Source organism: Armigeres subalbatus, chromosome 2 (genome assembly GCF_024139115.2).
Source record: "Armigeres subalbatus isolate Guangzhou_Male chromosome 2, GZ_Asu_2, whole genome shotgun sequence".
Classification (NCBI taxonomy): domain Eukaryota; kingdom Metazoa; phylum Arthropoda; class Insecta; order Diptera; family Culicidae; genus Armigeres; species Armigeres subalbatus.
In genome coordinates this window covers 63,135,013-63,147,305 of record NC_085140.1, presented here as the reverse complement: position 1 = coordinate 63,147,305, position 12,293 = coordinate 63,135,013, and the positions used below count along the sequence as shown (strand labels likewise).

The following is a 12,293-nucleotide window of genomic DNA, read 5'->3' as shown; positions in this document are numbered from 1 at the left end:
CGGGGCAGGAAATGTGGGATAGGAGCAGGACCATAGGACAGGAGGACAGGGAACCAAAACAAAGCGCGTTCAGCAGCAAGGGTTCAGTGTTTTGTGTGTTTGTTCATTTTCAGGTTAGAGGCCGAGGAGAGCGAGGATTAAGTCGAAATCAAAGTGTGAACGTAAGATTAATATGAAAATCAAAATAAAATAGAACTTAAATCTAAACGAAGTTTAAGGAGAACCGAAAGCTACTGTTTCCTTTTTTTCTGTGGAATTAGTATTGGTTAGTAAGCGACGGATTAGTGAAAAGCGTAATAATAAGAAGCTAAAAAATGAATGAATAATTCTAACATCATTTCAAAAAAGGGTTTCCTTTGCAAAATGAGGCTAGGAAACGTTTTGGTTTTATGTGTGAATTTGTTTGCCTACAAACTCTGTGTAGGAAAATTCTCTGGCTCTGGTAACAATCGAAAAGAAATGTTTATCTTTTAATAACTTGTAATTTTTTCATCATAATTCAATACAATCGTAATTTTGTTTTGATCGATAGTTACAATAGTAATCATATGTAATATAGTGTTTTACCGTTCGAACCTTGCTTGTCGAGTTTTTATAAGTTTAAATATCACTTTTAGTCAGTTTTCCAATCTAACTGTTTTAGTTCATCTTGTTTTTTTTCTGTTGCATTCTACGGCATTTGAAACAAATTCCTGAATTGTCGGTTTGTAATTCTCTGTTTCGCGGTGCGCAAAGTTTTGGTTTCGATTCGAAACTTCAAAGTGTAGTAATAATGATTATTTTTCAGTGTGTTTTAAGAGGAAGAATCCGTTTTTTTACGTTACGAACAACCGTCGTTGCGTTTTCTACATCTGCGATCCCACAAAATAAAATGTCATGGAAGAGTACGTAATTATCAATGTGAACGTCATAAGAACATGCATTTTCCATTTCTGCTGTGAAAAAAATCTACGTTGATGTACTATGCTCCAAATATAAGCAGTGGAAGCTAGACTAGCATTTATTTGATTCCATGGTGTACAAAGCACTGACACTGTTTGATTTGATCAATAGCACTGAATAGTGTAGCAACGAACAATTGCTAAGGACTACATTGCTTCACAGTAAAATATAGGTTATTGATTTCTGTTTCCACAAGACAGTCAGAGTTAATACCCTTAATATCGTGAATTGCGAATAGATACTTGTTGCGATGTATGTGAGCTTTGTTATTTTGCGTCCTAAAAGAGATCTAGTTTTGCGTTTAGCTTTGTACGCCTTTGTGCGCTCGTGTTTTTCTGATTGATTTATGAATCTCACTTTGATTGTAGCAGAACTAAAAAAACTGTCTAGTTTGTATAGTGTTTTTCCCATTTTTAAATTATATTACTGTTCGGTGTTTTTCTTCTGTCGATATCTCGTTTCGAAATTCGAAATTTTTACCTCTCGATAAGGCCAACCGTTATGATCTCCTGCTGTAAATATATTGACGATCACGAGATATTGACGCAACGCGGATCAGAACAAGGGATAACTGTTTCTTAATGTTTCTGTTTTAGAAAGGTTCTGAGGGATTTCTAGCGGATAAGTTTGACTGTATTTTAATTCAGTGTAGTGTTTGCTTCAATAGAGTTCTACAATAAGTATAGTTCATGATAATGACCCTGCAGCAGTTTTGATGATTTCCTTTCTGTTTTGTTCTTCATTTTTAGATCAAACCAATCCAAAATTATGCAATAAATACGCATCTATGTGAGTGTTAAAATTTCAGTTTTTTCACCGGTTTTATTTCAGTGCATATTTGTAGATAACGATTAAGTTCTTTTGTATCTGTTTGTCAACCTGATTATTTCTTCGAACAATTTCAAAACTATTATGTATGTACACTTTGAGGTTAGGTTTGTTCAATAATACAAATTTATTTGAAAAAAATCCGTTGACCACCCGATAATTTGAAAACAATTTGTTAATTTAAATTTCTAGTAGCTGTATCAGTAACTAATACCTGGATGCCGATTTTGTGTTCTGTTTCGTATTATTTCATTTGCTGAATTGTAATCCACGTGGAACATAACAGTTGAACAGTTTCATTTTATCTGCTGAACCAAAACAATCTGTATATTGCCTTACCTAACTGATTCTTGGTAATGCGTTCATTTGGGGCTTTGCGTATCTGAATGAGTAGATAGACCCTATTTCGCGGCCCTTATCCTCTATCCGGCCGGGGTACGAGCAACTTTCGGGAGGATCGGATAACCAACCCCGGTTAGAGCTATGGTCGTATACTGCCAAGGAACTATGGTCGTATACTGCCAAGGAGCTATGGTCGTATACTGCCAAGGAATATAGGAGGGAGTTGGGGTGGCCTTGGGGGTGCCGGTTTGCTCCCTTACCGGAGGTGCAAATCTTATCGAGCATCTGTTTCCATGTTTAGAAGCGGCTCACGACAGCGCCACGACAGGGGCGTGCCAGGGAAGGACGCAAAATGGTGCTGCATCGTGTCAGCATCGATGTAGGTAGCGCAACCCTGCAACTACGCGCAGCGATTGGAATGTCGAATCTGGGAACGTGAGAACTTTGAATGTACCCGCATGTGTTAGGCTCCTGGCTCGTGAGCTGAAGAACGTCGGCATAAGCGTGGTAACTATTCGCAACCAACGATAATGGTCTGCGACTTGTGACTTTTGCTTCTACTAGAGGGATGGCAATCAGCATTGACTATTTCATGTTGAGCCCCTCGGGCGAAGACAACATCATCGATGCAGAAAACCCATGTTATTGTTAATTTCTCTTTACTTCCGTTCAATAAACCTCTTTTCATTCTGTTAGTTGTTCTCGTTCAATCCACACGTGTTTGATTAAATACTTCTCCACTCCGATAACCTTTTTTCCTCCTTGGCCAACAGGTTATGGGCCTAGCCATTTTTTTTTACGTTCGTTTAAGTGAAAATCGGATTGTTTTTCCACGAAATTCGTGAGTGATAAAACGGTAGTGTTTTTTCGCGATGGAGTGGGCAAGAGTTATCAAGTTGAATAACTCTAACTACCCGGCTTGGTCTTTTTCCGTTACGGCACTGCTCCGGCGAGAGCGTTTGTGGAAGTATGTAGATCCGGGAGTTGCACCGAATCCAGTGACGGACGAATGGTCGGAGGGAGACGAGAAGACGCTTGCCACCATTCAGTTGTTGGTGGACGAGAGTCAGTACAATCTCATTCGTGGAAAGACAACCGCAAAGCAGACGTGGGATGCTCTTCAGCAGCATCATAATAAAACGTCTCTGGGGCAGAAAGTAACGCTGCTGAAGCAAATCACCAACCAAAATTACAAGGTTGGTGATAATATGGAAAGTTATTTAGCTGGCATCGAGAAGCAGTACGCTCGTCTGGAGAATTCGGGGTTCGATATGACCGAATGTCTGAAGGTAGCATTGATTTTGCGTGGTCTGCCGGACGCGTTCAATCCCTTGACAACAGCATTGGAGGCGCGGGATGAAGATGAGTTGACACTGGAAATGGTCAAGGTGAAGCTTATCGACGAGGCAGAAAAGCAACGAAAACAAAAGTGCGATGTAGAAGAACAAGCTCTAAAAATTGGGGTCAGACGACAGCAGCAAAAATCAGTGGATGTGTCATGTTACTTCTGCGGGAAGCAGGGCCATCGCAAGCGCAACTGCCGGGCGTTTTTGGCAACGAAGAGTAGTGAAGATAAAAGTGAAAAGAAGAAGGCAAAAGAAAAAGTAAAAACAGTGCGCGAAGACGGCCAAGAATCGTATACGTTTATGGTACGATCTGGTGATTTCGATGCAAGTGTGTGGCTAATCGATTCGGGTGCAACGTCACACTTGGCCAATAACGAAAAATTGTTTGTTCGGTTGGATAAAAGTGCGCGTCCCGCAATTTCGGCGGCGGATGGTAAAATGCTTCGTACAAAAGGCATCGGGGACTGTACCCTACAGTGTGTGAATGATCGCGGTGAAAACGTTTCGGTGACATTGACGGATGTCATTTTTGCTCCGGAGCTCGAAAGCAATCTAATTTCGGTAGCAAAACTCTCGAACAAAGGCGTTCGTGCTGAATTCGACGGTCAGAAGTGCCGATTGTTATACGAACAGAAAGTCGTCGCGGTTGCTAGCAAAATCGGTAGCCTATATCGGTTAAATGTGGCCAGAGAGTGTTCGCTGTTCGTGGGTGACAAACGACATACTGAAGAATGTCAACATACATGGCACCGTCGGCTCGGCCACAGGAGTCCAGATGCTCTCAAAGAAGCAGCGTGCAAAAGCTTGGTATCTGGCATGTGCGTTAATGAATGCGGAATCAGGATGACCTGTGAGTGCTGCATCAAGGCGAAGATGGCTCGGCCGTCATTTCCACAGGTAGCTGAGAAAAATTCCAAGAGCGTACTTGATATAGTACACAGCGACGTTTGCGGTCCGATGACGACGACTCCGGGCGGCTGTAGGTACTATATGACTATGATAGACGATCATAGCAGGTACACAATGGTGTACTTTCTTCGAGAAAAGTCTGAGGTTGAAAGTAAAATACGAGAATACGTCAAATTCACGCAAAACCAGCTGGGTAAGAAGCCAAAAGCCATTCGTTCGGACAGAGGAGGTGAGTACACCAGTAAAAGTATTCGTAAATTTTACGCTGAGGAGGGAATAAAGCCGGAATACACCGCCGGGTATGCCCCTCAACAGAATGGGGTGGCAGAGCGTAAAAATAGAACGCTGAACGAGATGGGACTGTGCATGTTGCTAGATGCAGGGTTGCCCAAGCGATTTTGGGCGGAGGCGGTGAACACTGCTGCCTATATTCAGAACAGATTGCCGTCAAGTGTAGTTGAAAAGACTCCTTTTGAATTTTGGTTTGGTAGAAAGCCCAATCTGAAGGGAATGAAAATCTTTGGGTGTGCTGCCTATGTGTGGATACCGCCTCAAAAACGCAAGAAGTTTGAAGTTAAAGCTGAAAAGTTTACGTTTGTTGGTTACTCTTCGGAAAATAAAGCATACAGACTACTGGACACGCGTACAGGAAAAATTGTGGTAAGTCGGGATGTACGGTTTGCGGAATTCGATCAAGCCAAACCTACAGGGATCAGCTGTGAAGAACCACAGGCAGTCGAACAGGAGGCAGATAACGAAATTTTAGTACGCCTCGGAGGTACGTCTGAAAACGTTGTTCCTATTGGTCCACCGGAGGATGATCGCAACCGAAGTGTCGATTCTGAAGAAGAATTTTTCGGATGCAATGATGGTTCGGCCGATGGTGATAGTTGTCTCTTGGGTTTAGAGAATGAACTACTTCAGGAGAATCTGGAAGGTCATGAACTGAGGCGGTCTGCTAGAAGGAACATTGGAGTACCACCGGAAAGATTTCGAGAAACGATTGGTTTGGCCGCAGCGGTTGTTAGTGAACCCAGCAATTACGCTGAAGCGATGGCTAGTCCTGAGAGCGACAAGTGGAAAGCGGCAATGGCAGAAGAAATAGCTTCGCTACAAGAAAACGATACTTGGGACATTGTCAAGTTACCTGCCGGTCGTCGAGCCATTGGCTCAAGATGGGTATTTAAACGTAAAGAAAATGCTGATGGGAATGTCATTCGCTTTAAAGCCAGGCTCGTAGCTCAAGGGTTTTGTCAAAAATTTGGAAGCGAGTACGATCAAGTCTTCGCGCCGGTGGTGAGACAAACCACCTTCCGCACGATTTTAACAGTAGCTAGCAGTCAGAAGATGTTGACGAAGCACGTCGACATAAAAACAGCATATCTCTATGGCGAACTACAGGAGGAGATCTTCATCAGACAACCTCCTGGCTACGAGAGCGATGATCCAGAAGCAGTGTGTCGTCTGAAACGAAGCCTGTACGGTTTGAAACAGGCGGCAAGAATTTGGAATCAGAAAATAGATGCTGTTTTGAAAGAAGTCGGATTTCAACAGTCGAAGGCGGACCCATGTCTCTACATAAAGCAGTCCAACGGTCGCTATGTGTACGTTCTACTGTATGTGGATGATCTAATCATCGCCTGCAATACGGACCAGGAATATCAAGCGCTGATTGAGGTACTGCTGCGTAATTTCAAGATTACCGAGCTAGGAGATCTGTCATGTTTTCTCGGGATCCAAGTGCGTAAACAAGCTGGGGCGTATGTACTCAATCAAAAATCGTACATCTCAAAACTACTTGTGCGATTCGGAATGCAGAATGCTAACACTTCACGAGTACCAATGGCGAGTGGCTACTTACAACAGCTGCAGGAGGAGAGTGATAGGCTTGACGACAGAGAACAATACCAAAGCCTAATAGGTGCGTTGTTGTATGTTGCAATCAATAGCCGTCCTGATATTTCGGTAGCTACTTCCATCCTCGGACGTCGTGTATCAGTGCCAACGAAAACGGACTGGATTGAAGCCAAAAAGGTGCTTCGATATTTGAAAGGGACGATCAATCACGAGTTGCATCTGGGAGCAGAAAACGAGTTAAAATTGGAATGTTTCGTAGACGCTGACTGGGCAGGCGAAGTGGCGGATCGAAAATCCAATACTGGTTTTTTGTTCAAATTCGGAGGCGGACTCATCGAATGGTGCTGCCGGAAGCAAACGAGCGTATCGTTGTCAAGCACCGAGGCGGAGTATATCGCCTTAGCAGATTGTCTACAAGAGCTCCAATGGTTACGAAAGTTGATGATTGATATTGGTGTTCCTCTAGCATACGCTACGCTGTTACAGTTCAAGAGGATAACCAGAGCTGTATTGCTTTAACTGCCACGGATCGTTCATCGCGCAAATCGAAGCATATTGATACGAAATATTGCTTCGTCCGAGATCTTGCTGTGAATGGTGTGGTGTCTATCCGATACTGCCCGACAGAACGTATGGAAGCAGATATTTTGACGAAGCCGCTGGCAGCGGTGAAGCTAGGCGAACTTCGGATGGCTATCGGTGTTAAATCGACTGAAGTTGAGGAGGAGTGTTGAGCCCCTCGGGCGAAGACAACATCATCGATGCAGAAAACCCATGTTATTGTTAATTTCTCTTTACTTCCGTTCAATAAACCTCTTTTCATTCTGTTAGTTGTTCTCGTTCAATCCACACGTGTTTGATTAAATACTTCTCCACTCCGATAACCTTTTTTCCTCCTTGGCCAACATTTCACACGTAAGAATATCCACAAACACACGCGGCAACATCCGAGTGGCAACACTTGCTCACCGATAGACCTCGTGCTGGTCGACGGACGGCGTTTTTTTTGGACGTTTTAGATGCAAGGTACTATAGCGGCCCGGACATGGACTCGGATTATTACCTTGCAGTTGCTAACATTCGGAAGTGACTATCCAGTGTCACGGTTTCTCGAAATAACAGAACAATTGGTTTCTATATCCAACGTATCCAACGCTTGGCAGTTGAAGCGGATGCTGAACAGTACCGCCTGGAACTGCCAACCGGATAGGAGTGCTAACGGATCTGGCGACGTCAACAGTTTGTAAGAAAATATCCATGATACGGAGACTACTGCACAGCGACGCCAACAAAATGGTTGTTTAATATGGAGTGTCAGCGAGTGATGGACGAGCAAAATGCTGCCAGGAGCCGGATGCTAGTAGCTGGTTCCCAATACAATAGAGAATGGTACAGTACATATAGCAAAGGCAAAAGAGCAACGAATCTATTAATGAGAGAAAAGGCAGCATAAAGAGAGACTCTCTTAGAGAGAGCTTCAGGAGAATATAGAGAGAAACAACATGCGGAGGTTTTACACGATTGTCAATGGTACGCGGCACAAGACTGCGCCAGTGTAATGACCAAGAAAGCAATTTGCTGACAGACAAGACTATGGCGTCGGTCAAATGAATGGAGCTCTTCAAAATTATGTTGAACGGTAAAAACGAAAGTGTATTAACATTGGACATATTTGACGACAGTCGAGCTTTGGAACCACCAACACTGGTTGCGGTGAGTAAGGTTTCAAACGAGCTGAAAAATAGTAAAGCAGCAGGAAAGGACGAGATCCAATTGCAGAGGGGTCACCTTTCTTGCCTTGGCATACAAAATTCGGTCGCATATTTAGTTTCACAAACCAATACCGCCTGAGGAGCGCTTCGTCTGCGAATACTAGGCAGGTTTTCGCAAGGGTTTAGCCTGCTAATCTTCCTTGTTAAATTCTGGGAGTACAACTTGCAAACTCAGCATCTGTTCATTGATTTCAAAGCAATGAAAATAAATGAACTGTGTCTTGGTTTTTCTGTTTCTTGGTTTTTCGGAGAAACTGATTAGGCTTATACGTATAACGCCTGATAGCTCGAAATCAAGTGTTTGGATTCCAGACGCAGTGTCAACCTCGTTTGTGACATTTAATTTTTTTTCTTCTTTATTAAAGAGGATTTCAACTCTTGGCTGGTTCACCTCTGAGACATTTAATTGATTGAAACACTGATGATGATTAGGACGCATTCTACCGACGCATTTAGACCGACTATATTGGAAAGTTCAGCGCTTAGCGACTGACGAATGTAAACAGCCTATGACAAATTGAATTTTCCATCTTTAAAAATATGTCCATTCGCAGCACCTACTTTCAACACAGCCTACCGTATCGGTAGGCTTCATCACTGCAGATAGAATAACAACCACGTTCTGACCGATGGAATGCACTTCTCCATAACATTATCGACTTCAGTACCTAGGGTTCTTTCTAAAATTACGTAACGCAAAATTTGGTGAATTTGGACCCTCAGCTTCCCCCTCGTAACACTTTTAGTATGGAAGATTTAATTTTTTTGTATCGTAACGCTTGACCCCCTCCATCCCCCTTCAGCGTTACGTAATTTTTGAAAGGCCCCCTATCGGGGCAGTAGCTTCGATTCTGACCACTATCTGTTGATGACATTGAACTGTGCCCAAAACATTCCGTTATTAACCCTTTTGATAAGCTCTACAAGTCATGTGAAATTTGTGATTAATTTCGATTAGGTTTTGACATTGACCATATTTTAGCGATTTACTTGGAATTTCCAAGGATTTTTTTTCGGAATTTCCAAAAAAGGCATTTCTAAGTATATTTATTGGGAATTTTCACGTCCGAAATTGTCATTTGCTGAACGAGTAATATGTCAAATGACAAACCAAACATACCAAATACATTTTCGGCCCGATGATCCGATAGGAGTAATGGCCCTTTGGCTAGACGACCATTTCAGCCAAATGGCCTATTAGGATAAACGACTTTTTCGCCAACGACGGCACTTCTCGTCGATCATTCGGCGGAAAGCCATTTGTTCGAACGCCACTTAATCGAATAACATGATAAACCGGAAGGCATCTAACCGAATTCCATTGGGCCGAAACGGTTAATAGATTGAAAATGGTTTGGCCGAAAATGTATTATATACAACCGAACTGTTAATTTGTTCGAAAATGTCGTTTGCTATTGCAGATCAAACGGCCGAACAGGTCATTTGGCCAAAACAAGTTGTTTTCCAAATAGGTAATTTGGCTGAAATTGTTGTTTAGTGAAAGGGTCATTTGGACGAACAGGTCATAAGGCCGAAAATGTCATTTTCTGAGCGCGTCATATGGCTAAAAATGTCCACCAACGGCATTTTCGGCTAAATGAACTATTCGGCCAAACGAGTTTTGTGTTATCAGTGAGTAGTTTGGCCACGACACTTTTGGTCGCATGTCCAAATGATATTTTCTGCCAAAGGACACATTCGGTCGGAAAATGGAAAATTATAAATAAGCGGCAGATTTTAAACGATGAAAAAATGTCGGCGGCGGCGCACACTTCTAATTGCACTCATAGTCGTTGCTCCAAAAAATCTTTCATTTACATATTATGAATCAGCGTAAATTCATAATATTGTTATTCCCTTTTCTTCCCTAGACATTTTAGTCATATATTTGCTTAAGTACGATTTACAATTGAATTGTAAAAAGTCCGAAATTGAGTATTTTCCATAAATTTTGCACATTAGAATTTGGGATGAAACAAATATTCAAAATGGACCTGAAAACTAACGGAATTTATGGCTCTCCATAAACTTTCCTGAAATTTTCATTTTTCGTGAAACTTCCTAATTCAAATTAAGTTCATACATAGAGTTTCCTACAAAACTTTTTGACTATTAAAAGGTTTCCGAGCGTATTGAAAGTAGGATCCCACGCCTCTTGAAAAGAACCTCCCGAGCCTCTTGAAATGCGGTTTTCGTGCCATTCAAATGAAAGCTTCTGATCGTCTTGAAAGGACGCCTCTGAGCCGCTTGAAAGTATGTTTCCAAGCCTCTTGGAAAAAGAACTCCGAGCCCCTGGAAGAGAGGCTTCCGAGCCACTTGTTTAAAGCTTTCTAAGCCCCTTCAATGGAGGCTTTCAAGCCTCCTTAAGGAGGCTTTAAGGTATCTTGAAAGGACGCTTCTGAGCCTCTTGGAAATACGCTTCTAAGCCTCTTAAAAATTATTCCGAGTTTCTTGAAAGGAACCTTCCTAGCCTTGCCTTCCTAGGAGTATTCGGAGTATCTTGAGTAGACGCTTTTGCGCCTTCCGAGTCTCTTGGATGGCGGTTTTTGAGCCACTAAACCACTCTTGAAATGAGGCTTCCGAGCCTTCTTAGCCTTTTTAAGAGTCATCCGAGTCTTTTAAAAGAAGGCTTAAATTCCGAGCCATTTTAAAAGAGGTTTTTGAGCCTGAGTCTCTTGAAAGGACGAATCTCAGCCTTTGGAAATACGGTTCCAAGCCACTTGAAAGAAAAATTTCGAGCTTCCGAGCATCTTGCAATGAGGCTTTCGAACCACTTGGAAGGAAGCTTCTGAGCTTCTTAAAAGGAGAATTACGAACCTATCGAGCCTTTTGAAAAAAGCTTTCCGATCCTTTTAAAAGAAGAAGAAAAGGTAAAAGAATGTTTCAAAAAAAAAAAAGCTTAAAATAAGGCTTCCGGAAGCAAAGCACGGGTGTGACCATCACTCTAGCTGACGGTAACGTTACAGATGTCAAGGGAGTCGGTTCCGGTCACTTGATTTGTTACAATGAGAACGGCGATCAACAAGAGATCATCCTCAGCGACGTATATTATGCCCCGGATTTGGAATCTAATTTGATTTCCGTTGGGAACCTCGTCAACAAGGGAGCGGAAGTTACATTAGTTACATTACAAACCGTGGCTGCGACCTGGGTTGCGAGAGGGAGAGTGGGGTATCAAAATTATCAAATTCAGCGTTACGAATTTTTTGAAAGAACCCTAAGGGAACGGAAATCAAGAACATTCATAAAAATGACCAATTTATGAATTTCAATTCAAAGCACCGATATTTTTTTAAGCATTCGTATGTACATTCTGAGTACAGCATTGACATTGTGACTCGTGCTACCAAATGGTCCTCCGGAATATCTGGAATGGGTTCGTTCACAAAATACGTAACGCTAAATTTGACGATTCCAACGTTTCGTAATTTGTGAACAGCCTCAATATTTATATGAAAAATGGTTATTTCGCAAACGGTTGTCCATGTATAGATTCAAACACTGGAACTGGTGTACGCAGAGGCCTTAGTTTGAATAAATCAAATGAAATAAATTCCGTTGATATGCAATGAAATTCATTATTTTTTGTTTTATTTTACGGATGTTCCGAAATTTTCGGAAGGCCACAGCATGTATAAGCCACAACATTAAGTGCATACCAATAATACAAAAACAAATCCATCAGAAAAATCTTGGTGCTTAACGATAAAATTTAGAAGTTTTCATCCCTCAGATACGCCGTCGTCGCCGACAGAGGATTTCTCGTTAAAAAAGCTATTTTTCTTTTGTTCAAAAATCGAAAAAGCTTTTCGTAAAAACTAAGAACTTTTAATGAAAATTCTGAAGAATATCCTTCGAAATCTCGAAAACACTACCGTTGAAATTCTGAGATCTTTTTGTAGATTTTAAAAGAAAGAAAGACAGGATCACCATTTTTGACCAGAGCTCGCACAGACTGAAAACTTAACACTTAACATTAGACAACGGACAGGACATTCACACAGCACCTAGTGAACAAGTGGAGCGTTTCCGCTTCACGAAATGTTTTCTCCTTACTAGGGCGGGAATCAAACTCACACTCCATGGCTTGCAAATACACTTAGACGACTGACGCCACTAACAATGCAAATTCCAGAAATTTCCCGGGTAAATTATAAAGAATTTTCTTTTGGAATCTCGAAGAATTACCTGCATAAATTTCCAAGGATTTCCTGTTGAAATCCACAGAATTCCACGTTGAAAACAAATGTTTTGACGGGCAAGGGCCGTTTATTGTTTGGTCGAATATGTCCTTAAT

At 41.9% G+C, this 12,293-nt stretch overlaps 1 protein-coding gene across 2 annotated transcripts in view; it reads right to left on the bottom strand.

Moving 5' to 3' along the window:
* The window catches only part of LOC134208745 (activated Cdc42 kinase-like), a 161,939-nt gene that overhangs the window by 26,651 nt on the left and 122,995 nt on the right, over positions 1 to 12,293 (bottom strand). The gene's annotated exons all lie outside the window — the stretch shown is intronic.